The sequence below is a fragment of the Ascaphus truei genome, chromosome 6, assembly GCF_040206685.1.
Source record: "Ascaphus truei isolate aAscTru1 chromosome 6, aAscTru1.hap1, whole genome shotgun sequence".
In the NCBI taxonomy this organism is placed as follows: domain Eukaryota; kingdom Metazoa; phylum Chordata; class Amphibia; order Anura; family Ascaphidae; genus Ascaphus; species Ascaphus truei.
Genome location: NC_134488.1, coordinates 77093764 through 77099763, shown reverse-complemented (window position 1 = coordinate 77099763; position 6000 = coordinate 77093764). Strand labels below are relative to the sequence as shown.

The 6000-nt window shown below is 38.1% G+C and overlaps 1 protein-coding gene across 2 annotated transcripts in view; it reads left to right on the top strand.

The window, feature by feature from the left end:
• The first annotated feature begins 232 nt into the window (after positions 1-232).
• The window catches only part of MMEL1 (membrane metalloendopeptidase like 1), a 225643-nt gene continuing 219875 nt past the window's right edge, over positions 233-6000 (top strand). The window contains exons 1-2 of one of the 2 annotated variants that reach the window (XM_075604885.1): positions 233-434; positions 1134-1247. The gene's annotated coding sequence lies outside the window, so the exon portion shown is untranslated. The remainder of the gene's footprint in view (positions 435-1133; positions 1248-6000) is intronic. The other variant, XM_075604884.1, reaches the window with a different exon arrangement.

Here is a 6000-nt window from a genome sequence, read left to right as displayed (position 1 = left end):
GAAATTAATTTTGACAGCAAGCCACAAATCAATCTATTTCTTTTTTCAAACCACTAGAGGTTTTATTTCATGTAAACTGGAGCACAGTGGACACTGAGACCCTTTAGCTAATATCTACAGAGGAAAGTGTTAAACATGTGCCAATAAACCCAGCTAACCTATTACCAGTAGAGAGAATTCATTGGGTAATCTTAGGCACTTGGGTATGATAAGAGAGCGAGACCCAGAAAGGACAGAAAAAAAGCACAGAGGGAAAGACAGATCTGTAATCTCAGCACTTTGTGAAAAATCATCTTTCTGGGAAAAGCTTGTTAAATGGGCTCTTGCAAATTAGCATTTCATTTCACTAGAAAATGTAAACAGCAGAACTGCATCTCAGAAGATTCAGTCATCACCTGCCTACTGCAGTAGAAAGAAACCTTCACAAGAGAGAGGTAGGATAACTTGATGGTATTGTAATTTATCCGACAATGACTGATTGCATTTATTTTTAATATGCCAAAATTTACTCAGAGGAATAATTAATTATGTATTATTTTAGAAGAGAAACGCACATAAAAAAAACCTGTGTGTGTGTACATATACTGTACATGATGTATAATATAATATACCATATTTAGTGACATTAAAAGTCCCAGCTACAGATGTGAAGATGTGATGATCCATTAAGAAGATTATATATATATATATATATATATATATATATATATATATATATATATATATATATATAACATCTTTCGTTTGGGTCATCTTTAATTTGATTTAAATTTTAATTTCCACAGTGTTTCTAGAAATGTACATCCTTAAATAATATAAGATTGTATGCTTATCGACATACCGTACATACATTCTTCATTATCTCATTGTTGACTTGGGGATTTTCAATTTAAGTCATTTTAACTTTGTGGTATTTTTTTTCTTTTCATTTCAAGACTAATTAGAAAAAAAAACTCATAAAACTACAACTGGGTATTTTTTTATGGAAAATTGGGCAGTTAATTTAGTTCATAATACATTTTGTTTAATAAAACTGTACAGTGTGTTTTGCATATGATGTGTTGCGAGTAGTATGTTCTTGGATAACATGTTTAATACAGTTGTAATATGTCTTATTTTTTTAATTACTGTAGTTTTCCTCAAATCAAAATGAATTGTTGGGCAGTAGCATTTTAACAAAGACCCAATTTGACAAAAGCAAACAAAAAAAATGGAAATGGTTGGACCTAATTTGAAAAGCCAGAAAGGTGACTATACTGTATGTTATACATACTGTGTAACAACTTTTGCAATAAAGCTCTACAGTAAGCTTGTACAATTATATACCATGTACAGTACCATGGTAATTAGGCAGTCTTGAATTGGTTACCTTAAAACAATAAAACACATCCACTGTATACTGTATTTTCTGAAGATTACTCAACTGTTATGTGTTAGGTAGCTGTATATTGAAAAAAGTGGATCTCTGCCTTTGCTAGAAATTGTTGCCCCTATTTTGCAGCCTGGACACTTTGGTACATTACCATATACATTTTAAGAAAGATTCTGCTCTCCATCTCAACTCTCAAAAACATTGACCTTATAAATGAAGGATATGAGGACCTTATTCTGTAGATCATAGATGGTCCATCCAGCACCTAAACAATTACATCCACAAACATTTGGAATAATAATTTAGGATCTCCCCCCCCCCCCCCTTGTATCACATTGACATCAGATTACATTTTTATTTCCTCTCACATGCAAATCTTTATTCTGAATAGAGATGTCTGAATGTCTCGAAGTGGTTCTAGACATTGCTTGCACATTTTCTGTAAGGGTCGCATTTTTCACAATGCTTGAAAATAGGGAAACATGTTGCCAGAACTTTCTGGTTAGTGATAGATGCAGGAGATAGGGGGATGATTAGGGAGAGAGGAAAAGGAATTGAGATACTGTAATACTTGTCTCAGCATACAATGATATGGGGAGCGTTTATAGGAAGCAATGAAAGGGGTTAAGTGGTGTTTCTTGGCACATATTTTCCAATAGGATACAGTATATTCATTATAGCATATATCATTCTGATACAAATATTCTCCACTTTGTTAGTTACACTGTAACATCTAGTCTAAATGTGTGATATGAAATAGTAAAAATAGCACATTATTGACATGGACATGGGTGTTTAAGACTGTTTGATACATACTGTACATACAGTATGTAGCAAGGGTAACTGTCTCCGGATATGATAGCGCAGCGGCCCCAGGTGTTAGAGGATTAACGCTGCGGGGAATCCGATCCGGAAGCATGGACAACCCTACAGCGTGACTACAGCAGACACTGTCTCCGGAGTCTCAGATTTTTGTTTTTTCCGCCGCAGCTCAGGAGACAGTAAGTCTTGTTACATCTGTGGCTTCCATTTTGGTACCTTGTGAATATGGCCATATTTTGTCTTTCTTCTCTGGTGCTGACTTAGCACTGAAAGGTAAGAAAATCTGCAGCAGATCTGTGTGGGTTCCCCTGCCTCTTTGCACAGCAGAAATCTGTTCCTAAAATTAAACACATTCTGTGTAAGTGCTCTTGATTGCACATTAATATACAAAGCTTTCTGCCTAATTAATTTTAGAATGACACTGACTAACACCATTGCTTTTATAGACATCATTATTACCATTTATTTTCATAGTGCTAGCACATTTAAAGAAAAGTAAACTACTGTGACATTATATATATATATATATATATATATATATATATATATATATATATATACACTGTATATACATACACACACACACACATATATATATATATATAACAGGAAAAAAAGAAGCGCCAGTTTCGTATGGTAGAAAAATAAATATGTGTAAATTTTATTTAATGACCAGAGTAGTCAAAAGGACTAGTAGTAAACTGGTGTGATTAACAAGCAATAATATGTCTAGTACAAGCAGATAACAGCAATTAGCAAGTGACATATGGAAGGGGATGTGGAGCAAGGAAGCAAGATATCATGGGGAAAAAAGGCTAACAGTGGTGAATGTCAATGACAGTCCATATGGCTGATGATAGCCCAGTAAGGAACAGTAAACCCCCAATAGAGAATGTCCCTTCTCAATGGTGATGTGGGTGTGCTGGTGACAGACCTGTTACATCTGTTGAAGCACGGAATATACCTCCTCAGCATGCAATCCGGTTAAACTGGTGTTGTTCTGATGCTGAAAAATCAATTCCCTCCTGTGGCACAAAATCACTTCCCACGTGTCAGACCTCAGTTTGAGATGAGGTTTCCTGCATCTGAGTCCTTGCAGCGGCACCGGATCTATATATGAAGACAGTGCCTCTATCCCCAGATGTAAAGGAACAAGTGATCCTGGATGCTTCCTGGTTGCTTCGCACAAAACGTGCCTGCGTTGCTGCGCTGCTACGTGATGACGTCCAACGCGTTTCGTCACTCTAAGTGAAAGTCATCAGAACAACACCAGTTTAACCAGATCGCACGCTGAGGAGGTATATTCCATGCTTCAAAAGATGTAACAGGTCTGACACCAGCACACCACATCACCAATGAGAAGGGACATTCTCTAGTGGGTGTTTACTGTTCCTTACTGGGCTATCTTCGGCCATATGGACTGTCATTGACATTCACCACTGTTGGCCTTTTTTCCCCATGATATCTTGCTTCCTTGCTCCACATCCCTTTCCATATGTCACTTGCTAATTGCTGCTATCTGCTTGTACTAGACATATTATTGCTTTGTAATCACACCAATTTACTACTAGTCCTTTTGACTAGTCTGGTCATTTAATAAAATTTACACATATTTATTTTTCTACCATACGGAACTGGTGCTTCTTTTTTTCCTGTTTTCTGTTTACATTTGGTCAGGCTTGACCACACAGAAGCTTCGCCTATTCCGTACAGACTGACCCTATGCTATAATCAATTGATGCTCACATTATTCACTTGCTACACTTATTTAATCCTTTTTTCACACTACACATATACAGAATTAATTTGCACATTTTAACACTACCATTCACTCACTAGCGCTACTAATTGTTTCTATATATATATATATGTGTCTCCTGTGATAATCTTCTTTCCTGGCACATCGAACTAGGAGCATCTTTGTAGACGTAATCTACTGGTGAGGAGACTGAGAAATTTGTTCTATGGAGGCGACAGCCATGAGACATGAGCGGTTCAGCCAATGAGGGCGACCCTCTCATGGTTACGCCTCTGCCACGCCTCCCTGTCTCCTCTGCTTCTCTTCTCGTCTGTCTCCCCCGAATGTTCAGGATGCCGCTCGGCGGCAGCGTGAGGGTGACGTCACCAGATCGCGCTGCGGCCCGTCGGCATCTTGTATAATCAAGGCCTTAAGAGTGGGTGCTAACTTGGGAAGGCATAAATAGTACAAACACTGTGATGATACCAGAAGTATGTATATTGTGGATAATGTCAATGTGTGAGGAGCATTGTGGACTGCTGTCAAATAAATAAAGACATAAATAGTACAAACACGGTGACGATACCAGAAGTATGTCTATTGTGGATAATGTTAATGTATGAGGAGCATTGTGGACTGCTGTCAAATCAAGCTCCTGTTTGTACTATAAATGTTCATGGCGCCCTTCCTTATTCCGTCATTATATCTATGCCCAGTCTGCCCAGAGCCAGCAAGCTGAGAAGGTATGAGAAACTGAGCAAAGCCATATACATAGTCAACTGATGTAAACTCCTTAAAAGCCAGGCAAGGAGGGTTACACATGACTGCCCTCTGCAAATAAAAATGATGGGTCGCTAAGTTTTGTTATACAGTTTCTGTGTTAGCATTGCCCCTAGACCCTATTCTGATGCATCAGCTGCAATGCTGCTTTCTACTCTTGGTGAGTACTGTGCAAAGACTTGCTGAGCTGAGATAATTAAGCATTTCATTGGCTTGCTATTGCGCTTTGCCTCAGTGCCACTCATTTTTCTGACTCAAAAAGTCTTTTAGTGGCTGCGTAATTTGCCAGTCCCATCACTCTCCGAACATCTGATTCATAACTTGGATCTTGGCATTTCCAGTATAGTTTAAACATGATATGGGGCTGGTTATATTCCATGTGCTTAACTTCTGTTACCTAAAATCATTATCTGATCTTTGGCAAACTTGCCCTTGTGATTCAAGGCCAACCTGGTTAAACCTTTTTAGCACTTTATGCAATATACTGTCATGTTCCCGTTTGTTTATCAATTACAAGGACTTGATCTGCATGGCACAGCACACCTTAATTCTTTGCTAAAAAAATGCCCTGGTGCAGAAGAAATGTTCAAACGTGATTAAAGCATTAGTGACCAAATAGGGTAATAAAGGTTGCAATGAGAACACAGTCACTGGAATCTGCCCAAATCCTTAGCTGGCATCTACTTTTGTAAAGATTTTAGCATTTTGTAGCAATGCCAGATTTTGATCCACTGCTGTTAAGATATGGGGTTCTCTGCGTACCAACATGTTCAGGCCAGTAAAATCAACACAAATTCCTATATTGCCATTCACCTTTGGCACAATTACTACTCCTGCACACTATTCTGTATGTTTAGATACTTTAGAAATCCCCCCATGCCTTCCATTTTGTCAGCGCTGTTTTTGCCTTGTCCCTCAGCGGAAGTGAAACATGCTGAGGTGTGGCCAAAGAATATGAAATGGCTCCTAGTTCAAGCTCTATTTGGACTAACTCAATTTCCCCAAACCTTGGATTGCTGTTGTGTAGATTTTAATAAACATTTCAGGACATTCCTGTACTTTATTTTCACTCTTTGTATGAGTTGAAATGCTTCTATTGCTGGCATTCCAAACAACACTTTACCACATAGATCTCTTCTCCTGTGATATCGTTGCCCACGCTCAACATGCCTTTTACAGTACTTGAAGAAGGATACTGTTTCCAGGTCCATACAGAACTTTTCTTGGTTGTGATAACTCACTAACTCAAACTTTATTCAACTGTGCAGCTGGAATTACTGTGACCGCT